This window comes from Drosophila serrata, unplaced genomic scaffold (genome assembly GCF_035046125.1).
Source record: "Drosophila serrata isolate PLE 108 unplaced genomic scaffold, ASM3504612v1 contig_60, whole genome shotgun sequence".
Taxonomy (NCBI): domain Eukaryota; kingdom Metazoa; phylum Arthropoda; class Insecta; order Diptera; family Drosophilidae; genus Drosophila; species Drosophila serrata.
The window spans coordinates 202969-219264 of NW_028256958.1; the positions used below are offsets into that span (position 1 = coordinate 202969).

At 40.7% G+C, this 16296-nt stretch overlaps 1 protein-coding gene across 8 annotated transcripts in view; it reads left to right on the forward strand.

The window, feature by feature from the left end:
- Positions 1–16296, forward strand: part of Snap25 (Synaptosomal-associated protein 25kDa) — a 262071-nt gene that overhangs the window by 200354 nt on the left and 45421 nt on the right. The window contains exons 7-8 of one of the 8 annotated variants that reach the window (XR_015272618.1): positions 4162–4845; positions 5065–5179. The exons of 4 other annotated variants lie outside the window; for them this stretch is intronic. The gene's annotated coding sequence lies outside the window, so the exon portion shown is untranslated. Of the gene's footprint in view, positions 1–4161; positions 5180–16296 lie in introns of those variants that run through there. 3 more of the 8 variants (XR_015272620.1, XR_015272614.1, XM_086836971.1) reach the window with 3 other exon arrangements.

The following is a 16296-nucleotide window of genomic DNA, read 5'->3' on the forward strand; positions in this document are numbered from 1 at the left end:
ACCCAAGGAGGAGGGCCAATCCTCCAGATAAACCAGGAAGCGGAGGACATCCTGTATCCTACGTATACGGGAAGATGGCGTGTGGCATGGGTAGCGTATACCTGCGCCTCAACGCCACCCCGGGGATAAGGATGCTCACACCTTGAAGACTGGCGAGGTGGAGAAAGACCTCGGCCTAGAAAGCATTGTCGATGCCGCCCAGGAACTGACTCTAGATGAGTTCGAAGAGGAGGAAGACGGTGAGCAAGGTCGCGTCGGCGGAACTCCTCATTGCCATGGAGCAATAGACATGGATTGCCTCAGGCAAAACCGTCGCCGGACTAAAGTCCTCAAACTACAACGCATTCTACCCACCATCGGGAAGCAGGATCAGAACCGCCGTACTCGTACAGAAGGGTCTTCAAGCTAACCTTATGTCACATTACAGCTCATATAACGTGACTGCGGTGATGCTAGAAACCATAAAGAAGCGCACTAGTAGCTTCCTGCTATATGGCATACGACAGGCCAGCTTCACCAGAAGAACTCAGGAGCCTGGTAGAACCCAGCCCGAAGGACCAGCAACTGCTCGTGGGTGTTGACGCCAACCCGCACCGCGGCGTGTTGGAGAGCCCCGATGTAAAAGACAGCGGTAAGACACTTTTAGACTTTATACTTTCAATCAACTTAGAAATAGCAAATTCCTTGAGAGACCATCCTTTTCTGACCATTAGTACATACAATTCCAATACAAATTCGAAACCTCCGTAATATTAACTAGGGAAACTTCAATCGCTATTTTACTCGCGACTTGTCCGGGCACAGTAAATTTTAAGGAAGGTATGGAAAAGTCCCTAGGATCCTCTCCAAGGATTTGCTAGGCAAATACCACGCATCATTACTGATATTAAGAACCAAGAAGAGGACCAGACCACCCCGGTGGAATTTTTCAAAACCACCAAGCATTTGATATAATCGACCCTACTATGGGATTACAAGAATAAATACGCATGGCACAAAGAAGATCTTGGTGAAACATAGAAACGATCCCAGGGAACGGTTGAACTCCGGAAGTTGCTATAAAAGCACCCCAACATACATAGTGAGCTCGATCGCGACAAAGAACAGTAGACTGAGGGCAGCGAACTAACGCATGCGCACATTCCGGGTTGCATAGAATTAACCGATGCTCACGAGCACCAATAACTAGCAACTGGAGAAATGCATCTCCCAACAGATCTAATATCCTCTAGAAGAATCCACCAGGCTATAGACTCCTTTGCAAGGATAAAAACACCTGAATAGACGGAATATTTCCAGCCATGCTGCTGGTGCCCAAAGAAGTCGTCAGGAGGACCTTTTGGATTGTCGTCTTGCCTGAAGCATGAAAGATTTGCCACGTGATTCCCAAGGATCAATGCCGATAAGCCTCACCTCATACTTTCTCTACTTGCTAGAAAAACTGCTGGACATATACACCAGAAAGGATGTGAGAAGACTACTGTTTACTAACCAGCATGCCAATACAAAAGGGAAATCAGGGGAAAGGGCAATACCTTTAAGAAAGCCCTTCAAAATAAGGAATACGCTCGAAGTCTTTGGAGACTTATCTGGGTATTTAACAACGTAATCACAGACGCAATAATGGACCGCCTAGAAGCAACCGACATGGACCCCGTCATCAACTTCTGGACAAGAAATCTACTGTTGTAGGAGGGTTCAATCTGATTGGGGTACCGCTTTCATGGTGAAAAGAACACACAGGGGCACGGCGCATGGTGGAGTCTTATCGCCCTTCCTATAAAATCTAGTGGTCAATAACCTAATCAAGAGGTGCAAGAGGAAAGCCGAAAGATAACATTTTGTGCTGACGACATAAGCAAAATTATCACAGGAGTCAGTCCATTGACCCTCAGCTCGGCTATGGAATCAACGCTCAGGGTGATATTTTAATGGGCGGACAAGGTCGGACTCAGTATCAGTAGATGGGATTCCTAACAACCAGGAGAGCATTGGTCTTTGTACCGCTAATTAAAAGGGAAGGGTAATAAAAATTAATTAGGGTCACTGATTGAATGGTGGACACGTGAGAAACGTGTGTGGAAGAGCTACCGCCACGATGACGCAGTTGATATGACTACAAGTGCAAGATTTTAGTGTCGATAAAAAGGGACACTTGTGTGTGCACGAAAGGAGAAGCTCACCATCGATCCCTCAAAAAGGGATGGAACATCTTTTATACCCGTCTGTAATCAAAACACTTCCAATCAATGGATAATACATTAAAATCAAACCACCCTCTTTGCTTATATACAATGACGTCTAAGTGGTACATTCATCACATCCCACTCATTTTCCACTTACATTACAAACCCAGACCAACTTAGAAACAACTTAGAAAAGTCTACTTTGACATAAGGGTGGAGTGGTGTGGGAAAAGGTCCACTCAACATCATCACATTCATCACTTCGATTAAAAAGATTATCATGAATCCTTTCAACACCAACAACGCCAACAACATCAACAATGGAATTTACTGAGAATACCGCCGAGAAGATCTACCTATGGGTGTGAAATTGAAACACCACAACCGTACAGAAGCCCATAAGTTTTTTTGCAAACCGACCTGTGGAAGAAAGCATTAGACAGATTTTAGATGGATTAAAGGGACGAATCCTCCAATATATGTATGTTCGTTAATGAAAGGCTGCAGTTAAAAATCCAAATGAATTTCTTAGTGATGCAGCCCTCGCACTGATCCCTCATATTTAACTGGTGATGGTCTCCCACCTTTGTTTGAAAATCAATTTCGACTTGCTTGGAGAATATATGCTAGTAAATGGTCATGACTGTCGCGTGGAAACGAAGTAATTTCAAAGTAAAATAACCCTAATTACATCATGATGTTATACTTCAATTTCCATAAAAAGGTAAATGAAGAAAAAACAAGAAAGGAAGCTTACTTCGGCACGTCGAAGTTTATATACCCTTGCAGATAGAACTTCGATGGCTAAACAATATAAATACAATATAAATTACAGTCGAGTCCCGATAATTCGAAATGGCAAGGGGATCACTTTTTTTTACGAATTAGACGGGAATTCGATTTATCGAGATTTCTATTTAAAGGGGCTCAAAAATGAAAGAGTCGAATAAACGGGGTTTTTACATTTCACATCATGTTTACATATGTATTTAGCTTTATTAAAATTAAACAAACATAATAAATATGTATATTCGTTTGTACGTTTTTCAAATTAAAGAAAAATTAAACAAAAAATTAACAAACAAAATTAAGCAGAAACATTAAATTATTAAAAATGAAAATTCAAGATTTCAAATAATTGGTAATTTTTTATTGCTTCGTGTTTTTTTCTTATATTTTTTCCATTTCGTTTTCTAAACCTATTAGGTTGTCAAACACACTATTTGGCACATCATGAGTCGAAAAATTATGTTTAAGTTGAGGAATTAATGCTCTGGTTCGTAATTTCTTCTCCTTTCTGATGTCTGCAAAATCTAACGTCGCTTTAACTACAAAATATTTCGCATCGCATTACGATTTATAAGAGGTTTCGAAACAAAATTACGATTTATAAGGGGTTCAATATTCTTTGCGTTGCGCCAAATACTACGAATTAACGAGGGGACCAAAATGTATGGAATTTTTACGAATTAACGAGTTTTTTTCAAGGGGACAGAATTTTTTACGAATTATCGCGATTTTCGATTTAGCGGGGTACGAATTATCGGGATTCGACTGTATATATATTTATGGTAAAAAACAATAAAATATACCTGCTTTCATTTCATTCACCTATACATTTTATATTTGCAGTTTTACATTCACAGATTTTAATTTTTGATCCACATCTAACGATCGTTTGTATGGCACCTATATGATGTAGTCGTCCGATTTTTATAAAATTTGACACAAAATTTAAGACTGATATAAAATGGCTAAATATCTCAAGTTTGATGAAAATCTGCTGAAAACTAAAAACGTTATAATTTTTAAGTGTATTAATTTCTTGATCGTTCCTATGGGAGCTATATGATATAGTAGTCCGATTTTCATAAAATTTTACACAAAATTGTAGAATAATATGATGAAAATCTTTTGAAAACTGAAAATGTTATAATTTTTCTTTGTAAAAATTTTCCGATCATTCCTATGGCAGCTATATGATATAGTCGTCCGATCCAGCCCGTTCCGACATATATACGAGTGAGAGTATATAGAAGACTAACTCCAAAGTTTCATTTAGATAGCTTCAAAACTAAGAGACTAGTTTGCGTAGAAACGGACAGATGGACATGGCTAGATCGACTCGGCTGTTGATCCTGATCAATATATATATATATTCTTTATACAGTCGGAGGTGCCTCGTTCAGTGCGTTGCAAGCTTCTGACTGAAATTATAATACCCTGCAAGGGTATAAAAATCTGTGAGTTTAAATGCGATGCAGGCCACGTTTTACTGCCGATCTCGAAAAAAAAATTGAGTTATTAATGTCCAAAACAATGATCAATATTGTTTTAAGTTGCAATTTTATCCCCAACAAAAAGCCCCAACGATGCTTCACATATAAAGTGAACATTTCAGCAGATATAATATGCGTTGGACCACCGCAAAAACGTAATTTCACTGGTTTAAGTTTCCCAGGCGTGTTAAATGATGAAATGAAAGTTCACGTCGCAGAATCCATGAAAATGTGTTTGGATTTAATGAAGATATAAATAAAGTAATTGGACCACTTTATTCCGATGCCGTGGAAAGGGAGTTCCACATAAACCTGCTATTTGTGGATGGACCAACTACCACCATACCAAGATATTACGTGTGAATAAAGAAGATGTCAAGGTTAGTACAATCAAAACAGAAAACATAAAAATATAAAATAAATAATAATAAATGAAATTAAAAAAATAATGTTAATAATAATACTAATAAAATAAAATCATTACAAAAAGTATTAAAATTTTTATACTAATTAATTTTTAATTTATTTTTTTAAGTTACTCTCATTACTCTGCATTTCTTCTGCAATAAATGTTTGAGCTATTCATCAATCGATGAAAGGATTGAGAACACTGCTTAAATTTGTAGCAATGTGGTTACGGATGCATGACATCCTAATGCTACAAATCTTCAATTTTCGAATCATCTTCTCCAGCTGGAGCCGATGAGTATAGCAGTAAGTGAGAAATCATAAATTATTTATAAACATATATCTGTATCATTTGCATACTATAAAAAGTGTGCGTTTAATTTAGGTTAAGTTCGCATCACAATACAAAACCAAGATTTATATGACCTTCCATGTGAAAGTTTTCTCCACATTGAAGGCACTCTTGCCAGAATTATTGATAAAAATACAAGAGCAACAAGTACAAACGGACTGCTTACAAACAATTCCATGGCATATTTTTTGGACGAAATAAGATACGAGTTGAATGGATGTGAGCTTGATATGACCAGGTTCACTGGTATTAAATCAGCCGTTTCTCTCCATCGGACAAAAGGAGGGTCATCTATATCACATTAACCTTATCAGTAACACTTAAAGTGCTAATGGGAGTCGCTGAAGACCACTAGAATTTTGTATTAAATTGTAAACATAAACTCATTCTCCTACATCTGTATGATGATATGTGCATTAAAACAGTAGAAGGTAAAATACATAATATTGCAATACACTGTATTAGTTGGAAATTGACCCATATTGTTCCAAGCGATAATGCTAAAATTAAAATGTTCAATGTAGCTAAAAGCGGTGCTAGTCTTCCACTATCATTACGCTGTTTAGTATTAATACAGGTAACTTTTTAGTAAGTTGTTAGGTATTAAGGTTTTTAGTTTGGAAAGACTATCTACGTTAGAGATTAGTGTGTACAAATCAATATAATTTGCACATAATACTCTAAAAGGTTCATGCAGGTTTAAGGAGAATCTAGTATTTCTACTTGGAACGCGGAAATTGAGCAGCAGTTCACCGTGTAAATTGCAAGCTTGGGAACGACACGATTGAATGTCATTAGCTTGAATTTAGAGCCGTTTAAGTTTAATAAGCTTACGCGGCACCATGTTTGAAAATGATGAGGAGGTTTCTGAGGATAAGGTAAACAATTTGACAAGGGAATAGCATAGGACGTCGGCACAATTCCTTACCACAGAACCGCGGAATTCGGTCGGGATCTGGCGAATAAACTGGCTTGACACGATGGAGATCTAAAAGAAGAGAGTTTTTGTTTAGCCTAGGACTAAAAAATTAAGTTCGATTTGGGTATGACATAGGAACAAGTCTGATATAAAAATACAAAATATTTCGGATATTTCCCGATTATTATTTGCGGTAGTGTTTTCAAATGAAAGCGAGGAAGGATTTGTTTTAGGCTTACGTTTAGTGTTAACAAAATTATTTCGTACTTGGTTGACTTGACGATGAGACGACGCGTAGCATATACATAAGTTAACTAAGTTAACCGGGCGACGGCAATGACCGATAGTCCAAAAAGCTCGCTCCGGCCAAATTGCATAGCCGGCAAGCACTGCCCATTGGAGTGGCCGCTATGAGTCTCACTTTTGTTAGTTCTTAAGTTCAGTTTTGATTTTACATTTGACAAATAAAGAGCCATCGCTCATACAAGAAACTCCGACGATCCGTCGTAAAACATTTATCATTGTAAATCTGACTGAGTCTCTAGGCCAGCAGATAAAGAGGGACAGTCATCCCTCCAACCTAATCTACCTTGCTAGATACTCTACGGCCAGCCGGCTAGAGGAAACCAAAGGGCCTGTTGCCCCTACTCTATATTTCCAGGAATAATTATTTTATTGACAAAAATAAGTACGGATATTAGATATCTCGGCCTAAGCGCTAGGCCGTCGCTAACGAATAAATTAGTCGTGAATTTATTTAAAATTATTTTTCACTAAATATCGGCGTTTGGATATTCATAAATTGTGAATTTATTTATATTATTCGTTGTGTCTTTGCTCGGACCCTAAATTCTTAGTATTTGCCTCGCAGTACATTTGTTTTATTGCCCCCACTCCACTGCTGGGAACCCGATACTGCTGCATATGCATTTGTGTGGCAAATTGTTGTTATTCTTTGTTTCTCATAGCGGAGGCTCAGTCCCCGCATACCCCTGACCCTATCGCTTATTGACAGGGCACCGGCTCGATTCGACGAGCTCAGATACTTTGTTGCTAGGGCGGCGGCTCCGTCCCCGCACACCCTTTGCCAACTGCCTTCATGGGCAGAATAGCTTGAGCAAGCATTCCTCTACCAGTGCGATTTAACTTGGCCACATATGAGCTCTCCATTCCAGCAGTACAGGGAAAATAAACCATACGCTAGTGACTCAGAGTCTGATAGGGAAGGGCCCCCGCGTACTAACCCCACAGTAGGAATTATGGACCCAGAGTAGCTTAAAGCTATAATTCAGGCCGCGGTTAACCATGCCCTGGCGGAAAGAGTCAACAAAGAACAGGAATTGCGCCAAGCCATAGAGCAGTTGGCCGCCCAAGTGGCAGCGGTGCAAGTCGCACCCACACAAGCAGAGGCTCCAAAAATCAAGGTTTATGAGCCCATTGATATCAAAGGCAATGTTCAATGCAACGAGCCTTTAGATGCCTGCCCGAATTTACGGGGGCACAAGAAACATACGTCTCTTGGCGGCAAGCGGCAGTAGGCGCATATTACATTTTCACGCCATTATCAGGAGGTAGTCATAATTAGGAGTAAGATTAGGGGCCCTGCCGATGCAGTGCTATCCTCGTTCGGCACAATATTGAATTTTGACGCGATTATAGACAGCCTCGATTTCACATATAGTGACAAGCGACAGATTCACGTCATCGAGAAGGAGATGGGTACCCTCAGACAGGGAAGCCTCACGCTCCTGCAATACTATGACGAGGTTGAGAAAAAACTCACCTTGCTTACTAATAAGGCAACTATGTCGCACGAAGCATCGGCGGCAAGAATTTTGTGCGAAAAATTCCGGGATGATGCGCTCCGCGTTTTTATTTCGGGCCTCAAGCGCAGCCTCTCCGATGTCCGTTTCTCGGCAAAGCTGAAGGACATGCCAACTGCATTGGCGTCGGCTCAGGAAGTGGAATCAAACCACGAGAGGTAATTCGCAGCATAGTTCGCAAAGAGCCTGAAGGATAGGGACAGGAAGCAAGTTCCAAAGGCGCAAGATCGCCAACAAACGTCCTATTAAGAGCACTCCCAAGTGAGTGCGGGCAAAAACCCGCACTTCACTAAAGAACACAGACTCAGGTGCACTCCGCTCCGAGCAGCGACAGACGTCGTGAGAACACGCCAGAGCCCATGGATGTTGACCCTTCAATGTCTAGGATACTCAAGCCTTCTCAAGCGTCGGCCTACCAAAATAGGAAGCCGTCCGGATCCGATCGATCCGGCCCGCACAAAAAGCAGAGGGTGAACCACATTACTCAGGGCCCAAACGAAACCGAAGATTACACCGCCGCAGCTTCAAGCGCGGCACAAGAAATCAGTGACGATGCTGTCCACGAATATGATTCGGACGCAATTAATTTTTTAGGGGAAAATCCCTGCTACCCGTCATCAGACGAAGAGTAGCGGGGGTAGATATGAGATTTTTAATTGATACGGGCGCGGCAAAAAATTTTATCCGTCCATACGAGGGATTGAAAGGCGTCCGCCCAGTTGAATCGCCATTCACGATACATTCGATCCATGGCGTCACCAAAAAGTGTTGTTTCCCTATTTAACTTGAAGGCCACGTTCTTCATATTACCAGATTTGTCCTCCTTTGATGCCATAATTGGCCTTGACCTGTTAAAACAGGCAGGGGCATCGATTTGTCTAGCTTCCGCCACCTCAAATGGGGCTCCGAAGTAGAAAAGTTAGAATTCCAATCGTGCCCCGACGTCAATTTTACCAACATTGAGGACGCGCCGCCTCTAGTTAGAGAGGCCTTTATCAAAATGCTTGGCGAACGAAAGAAAGCCTTTGCAAACCCCAACGAGGCCCTGCCTTACAACACGTCGGTGGTAGCTACCAACAGGACGGTTATCGAGGAGCCCATTTATGACAAGCTTTACCCATACCCAATGTGGGCTGCAGATTTTGTCAACAGCGAAATCCAAGAGCTGCTAAACAATGGCATAATACAAAAGTCAAAGTCCCCCTACAATAACCCAATATGGGTAGTAGACAAAAAGGGCACTGACGAAGCGGGCAACCGCAAAATGCGACTAGTGTTAGACTTTCGCAAATTGAACGAGAGGACGATACCCGATCGCTACCCCATGCCAAATATCTCTATGATACTAGGGAATTTAGGTAAAGCCAAATACTTCACGACACTTGATCTGAAGTCAGGCTACCACCAGATCACTCTGGCAGAGCGTGACCGCGAAAAGACTTATTTTTCCGTTAACGGAGGAAAATACGAGTTTCGCCGGCTTCCGTTTGGTTTGAAGAATGCTGCCAGCATCTTCCAAAGAACCATCGACGACATACTGCGAGAGCAGATTGGCAAATTTAGCTGTGTCTATGTTGATGATGTCATCGTTTTTTCAGAAGACGAAAACGCCCACATACGGCATGTGGATTGGGTTCTTAAGAGCCTGCACGACGCCAACATGAGGGTGTCAGCACAAAAATCGCGTTTCTTTAAAAAGAGCGTTAGTTTCTTGGGCTTTATTGTCACTAATAAAGGTGCCACAACTGACCCAGAAAAAACCAAGGCCATACAGGAATTCCCCGAACCCAAAAATGTATTCGAGGTGAGATCGTTCCTTGGCCTGGCCAGTTATTACCGATGCTTCATCAAAGATTTTGCATCAATAGCTAGGCCTATATCTAAAATTCTTAAAGGGGAGCATGGAAGTGTCAGAAGGCGCAGATCCAAAAATATCCAGGTGCAATTTAGCGAGCAGCAACGGCTTGATTTCCATAAGTTGCGTAACATTCTGGCTTCAGAGGATGTCATCCTCAGCTATCCCGACTACAAGAAGGCCTTCGATCTAACGACGGATGCCTCGGCATTTGGCATTGGCGCGGTATTATCCCAAGAAGGAAGACCCATTACTATGATATCTTGGACCCTAAAAGACCGAGAGGTTAACTGCGCTACTAACGAGCGTGAGCTGTTAGCCATAGTTTGGGCACTGGCCAAATTACGCCATTACTTATATGCAGTAAGAGATATAAATATCTATACTGATCACCAACCGTTGACATTCGCAGTATCGGAATCCAATCCGAATACGATAATCAAACGATGGAAAGCCCGCATCGACGAGTCCGGCGCTAAAATGTTTTACAAGACCGGCAAAGAAAACCTCGTTGCGGATGCCCTCTCAAGACAGCAACTTAACGTTCTGGGAGAGGAAGAAGCTTTTTCCAGCGCAGCCACAATCCACAGTGAGCTGTCGCTTACCCACACAATCGAAACTACGGATAAGCCCCTAAATTGATTTCAAAACCAGATAACTCTGGAGGAGGCACGCTTTCCGTCGAAACGCAGCTTCGTACTCTTTGGAAACAAGACATGACATACCATCGACTTCACTTGCAAAGAGTCATTTGTCAGAGATCGCGGAAATAATCGTTCCTAAAGGCGTAAACGCCATTCATTGCGATTTGCATACGCTAGCAATGATACAGGACGAATTGGTTCGCCAATTCCCGGCCACCAAGTTTTGGCACTGCAAAAACCGCGTGACGGATATTTCTGCACTTGCTGAGAGGCGAGAAGTCCTCACCGTTGAGCACAATAGGGCTCACAGATCGGCCGAATAAAATGTGAAGCAGGTACTTTCAGAATGCTACCCAAAAATGGCAAAGCTAGCGAAGGAAATCGTCGCTAATTGTAGGACATGCGCTAAGGCGAAATATGACAGACACCCCAAAAAGCATGAGCTTGGCGAGACACTACTCCCATCCCATGTAGGAGAAATGCTACACATAGACATTTTCTCCAAAAAATATTTCCTTACGTGCATTGACATATTCTCGAAATTTGCTATGGTCCAACCAATTCCCTCTAGAACCATAGAGGATCTGAAACCGGCATTACTACTGCTGATGAACGTTTTCCCTAAAGCCAAGGTCATATATTGCGACAACGAACCATCGTTAAACTCGCACACCATTTTGACCATGCTGGAAAACCATTTCGGCGTTAGCGTTTTAAACGCACCGCCCCTCCACAGTGTCTCAAACGGACAAGTGGAGCGCTTCCACAGCACTCTGGTGGAGCTCGCCAGATGCCTTAAAATTGATAAAGGCATCAGTGACACCGTCGAGCTAATCTTACTGGCCACAGCTAGGTACAATAAATCTATCCATTCGGTCATCGACAAGAAGTCAGCCGACGTGATTAAAACACAGTCGGAAGAAACAATGTATGAGATTCAGGATAAGATTAGGATCGCCCAGGATAAGCTAAGGAACAGGGAAAGTGCTTACCGACAAAACAGGGTGTTCAAAGATGGCGAAAAAGTCCTGGTAAAATCCAACAGGAGACTAGGCAACAAACTCTCTCCATTGTGTGAAGAGAAAGTTGTGGAAGCGGACACGGGCAACACAGTCCTCATTAAGGGGAGGGTGGTCCACAAGGACAACCTTAGGTAGACGAAGCATGGTCATGTTGGCTTGATTCGTCTGATAATTTTTAACCCCTTTTTTTATATTTTTTATTCCTAGCCACTTGGCATAAGTTTTCTTATTTTTATTTGTCATTATCATTGTTTTTAATTAAGCTATTCTGCTGCTATGTTCGGTGGTGGGCTTCTTGAAGTTTGCAAAACACTACAATAAATCCGAAAATTACAGGTTCACTCCTATACCTCTGTTATTCCTCTTGACCCTAACATCGGCACACGTCACAGACTACTCGCAGGCCAAATACATTCCCATCATTGATGGTCGAATATTAATATGGGAAGAATTTGCATTCGTGAGACACGCGGCAAATCTTTCAGAATACAGGCGCGTGGTGGAAGAGACTAATGACATGATTCACATGTTTCCCCAGTCGCACATGCAGAAACTTTTGAGCGTAGATGTCGCTCACCTGCGTGACCTGCTCGAGTCACTGAGCATCCACCACAGAGTAGCTAGGAGTTTAGACTTCTTGGGAGCGGCGTTAAAGGTAGTGGCGGGAACGCCAGACGCGGAAGATTTTGGAAAAATCAGACTAACCGAATTCCAACTCATTAATGCAAACAATAGATAGGTCAATATTAACAGTAAAGCACAGGAACAGATAAATAACATTACTAGCACTGTCAATCCAATTCTGAGGTCGGCTAAAGAATCCCAAATTGATTCGGGACACCTAAACGAGATGTTATTGTCTCGGAATAGGATGATTACAATGGAGCTGCAAAATTTATTGCTTGCAATAGCGCTCGCCAAAATCAATATAGTAAGCCCTAGCATACTAGACCATGCAGACCTGGAAAGTATGTGGATAGAGGAGCCCACAGATACCCCCATCAAAGATATATTGTCTGTTGCGTCCGTTAAAGTTTTACAATCCACTAACATTATTCATTTCATTATTAAGTTTCCTAAAATTAAGTCAGCTTGCGTCAAAACTACAATTTTTCCCGTGTCATATCACGACACAATGCTCAGACTGGAGGACAAGGTCATAGCGGATTGCGACGGAGAAATCCACACGGTAAAAAACTGCTCCGTGTCATCAGGGCACACATTTTGCCAACTACCGCTGAGAAGATCTTGCGCCCAGGAACTCCACGCGGGAGGGATTGCGCACTGCGATATCCAGCATAGCGATCTGCATCCCATCACCTATGTGGACGAGGGAATCCTCATCATAAACGATCGCCCGGCTCGCGTGAGTGTGGACAATGGCACTTACGTCCACTAGCAAGGAACACACCTTATCACCTTCATCGAGAGTGCCACGGTTAATAAAACCCGATATATCAATCATGATATGGCCCAGAAGAGGGCACCAGGAGTAGCCAGCTCGCCTTCCCTGAACATTTCTCTGGAGCACAATATACTTAGCCTCCCATACCTTCACCGCTTGAGTGAACGTAACCTGGAGCACATCAAGAGATTTGGGGAGGATGTCAACAACTACCGCTCGCACCAGATAGTGCTAGTCACGGGAGCAGTTTGCTGCGCGTTGATTTGTATCGGCCTCACTTATCGGCGAGTCACCCAGGCCAGGAGATCCACGGCCCAACTAAAGAAGATGATTGCCCAAATAAGATCGGCCGAGGGCTGCCTTAATCTTGAGGGGGGAGTAGTTAACTAAGTTAACCGGGTGACGGCAATGACCCATCGTCCGAAAGCTCGCTCCGGCCAAATTGCTGACCCAGCGTCTGGCCGGAAGCTCGTGCATAGCCGGCAAGCACTACCCATTGGAGTGGCCGCTATGAGTCTCTCATTTGTTAGTTCTTAAGTTCAGTTCTGATTTTATATTTGACAAATAAAAAGCCATCGCTCATATAAGAAACTCCGACGATTTGTCGTAAAACATTTATCATTGTAAATCTGACTGAGTCTCTAGGCCAGCAGATAAAGAGGGACAGTCATCCCTCCAACCTAATCTACCTTGCTAGATACTCTACGGCCAGCCGGCTAGAGGAAACCAAAGGGCCTGTTGCCCCAACTCTATATCTCCAGGAATAATCCGTGGCGGAGTAGAAATTGCCGACGGCAAGCCTTCGTCGAACAACATCTTATTAATTTGTATATGTAAACGATTGTTAAGCTTAAGTAACTTAGTTTTAATCAAACACAAAATTTGTAAATACAAAATAATGAATTATGAATTAACTTATATACATAAAGAGGTAATGTAAATAGTAATGCACTTACTGATAATCATGATACAATTATACAAGGTAGTCGCGTCGGAAAAATCAGGTACCTCTCCCATCAAAGCAATGAGTGCGAGTGAGAGGGGCTCAACCTAGTAAGTTCGAGCGGGACAACAATAGAATGTGTTGATTAACCCTTAGATGATGTATTATTTTTATAATAAAATGAGTAGAACATTTTTTTATATATTATACTAGCTGACCCGGCAAACGTTGCTTTGCCATGTATATTATTTCAAGGAAAATATTTGTTAGTTCAATAAAAATAACAAAAGCATTATAAAAAATGAAAGAGTTATTTATTTAAGTTAACAAATATTAACGAAATTAATCTCTTAGTGCAATAGAGTGTACAATATTCTTTGTTAGTCCGTCTTTAGCCAACACAAACAGACTGGAGGGTTTTCCCACGCAAGAACATGCCACATATAGTTGTCCGAGGGAAAAGCATGGTGTTTCTAAATCTAAGCCACATACAGACAATGTCTGACCTTGTGACTTATTGATCGTCATAGCGAATGCCAATCTAATGGGAATTGAGTGCGTTTGGTCAACTCCTCTACGTCTGTCGACTATGAATCTGCGAGTTTCTCTTCGTTCTAATTGTCTCTGTTGATTTCGTTCATCTCATTTCTCTTGTGATTGTGATTCACGTAACTGCCTCATTCTCACACGCATTTCTGCATTATTTTCTCGAACTTGATCGCATGATCTTCGTGCTCTTATATTTCGCACGGCTGTAGAAATGGTCGTTCGACGACTCAAATTGGCCCCTTTAAGTTTTTTTTTTGGCATTGCTGACTGAATGTAATTATTTATTGATGAAAACAGTGACTTGCCTTTAACAATTATAAAATCGGAATATTTATCACTTTGCTCTTAGCTTCACTTTTTCACAGTGATGGTACACGCATCAAAAGCGTAGCACTCTTTTTGTCGATACAATTTTTGATACTTATGTAAATTTTGAATGTAACGTTAATTAAACAATTACAATACGGATTGGTTATGTTTAAATATTTCAACAGTACTACAATTATTGTTGATTCTCGAGCTTACTCAAGTCACCCGTAATAAAACTCAGTATTGCCCTTACATAAATTGTTTTATTATCTAAAACAAAATAATATTTAAATTATTTTATATTCACGTCGTATTCCGCCGCTTACCAATCGTTTCTTTTTTCTGCTCAAGAATGAGCCAGTGCTCGGCGAATACTTATTGACTATTCTTTTTTTTCAATAAGCCGATAAGTCTTTCGATAAATCTTAAGCAATAATGTAAACAAAACAAATTCAAATTGAAAATAATAATTCAAATTCCAACAATTATAATATATTATAATTATGCCAAAGGGACTTCCTTCGTAATTGTATCGTGCTGATAATCATTTGTTGCTCTATAAAGTCAGACTACCCAAAGGATGCTACGATCAATAAAATCAAACAAATTTCAACATTATTTCAAAATCATAGAAAACAACTAAATCTCAGGTTGAAATATCTAGTATAATATAAATAATAAACATACATCTTAGATGGTGTATTAAGTATGCGGAAGAAAAAGCTGAAGAAAAAGAAGAGTACATCAGAGAAAAAAAAACAGTATGTATTATAAGAAAAACTGTAATGCAGGAGATTTTAGCAGTTGAAGAAGGCTACAACGGCAAAGCGATAAGAGAGCCGCAAACAATACAGAACGGCAAATCAGGAGGAAAAAAGTCGGAGATTGACATTGAGTAGAGAGACGGAGACAGACGACTTCAGCAGTAACACAGAGAAAATTAATTAAGAAAAAAGGAAGAGCAGAATTTTACTTGCATAACTCTGTGTTTACTTTAAATAAAAATACCTATTTTAATAATAACAAAAAAGAAAACTAGCTTCGTCACGCCGAAGTTTGTATACCTTTGCAGATAGAACTTCGATCACTAGGAGTTAATAAAATATATATTGTATATATTTATATTAAAATATATTGAAGTAATGCATGCTTTCAATTCATTCATCTTTAGATATTATATTTACAGTCTTACATTGAAAGTTTTGACTTTTTCTCTTTGGGGCTCTCCCCGTGAATGAGTTTATTTTCATAAAATAATATCAAAATTTTAGAATTATATAAAAGGGCGATTTGATGAAAACCTGTTGAAAACAGAACAAGTTATAATTTTTAATTATATTAATTTCTCGATCATTCCTATGGCCGCTATATGATATAGTAGTCCGATTTTCATACAATTTTACATAAAATTGTAGAATAATATAAAATGGCTATATCTCAAATTTGATAAAAATCTGTTGAACACAAAAAAAGTTTGCTTTTTTTTTGTAAAAATTGTTCCTATCGTTCCTATGGCAGCTATATGATATACAAATCGTCCGATCTGGTTCGTTCCGACATATATACGAGTGAGAGTATATATAAGACTAATTTCAAAAGTTT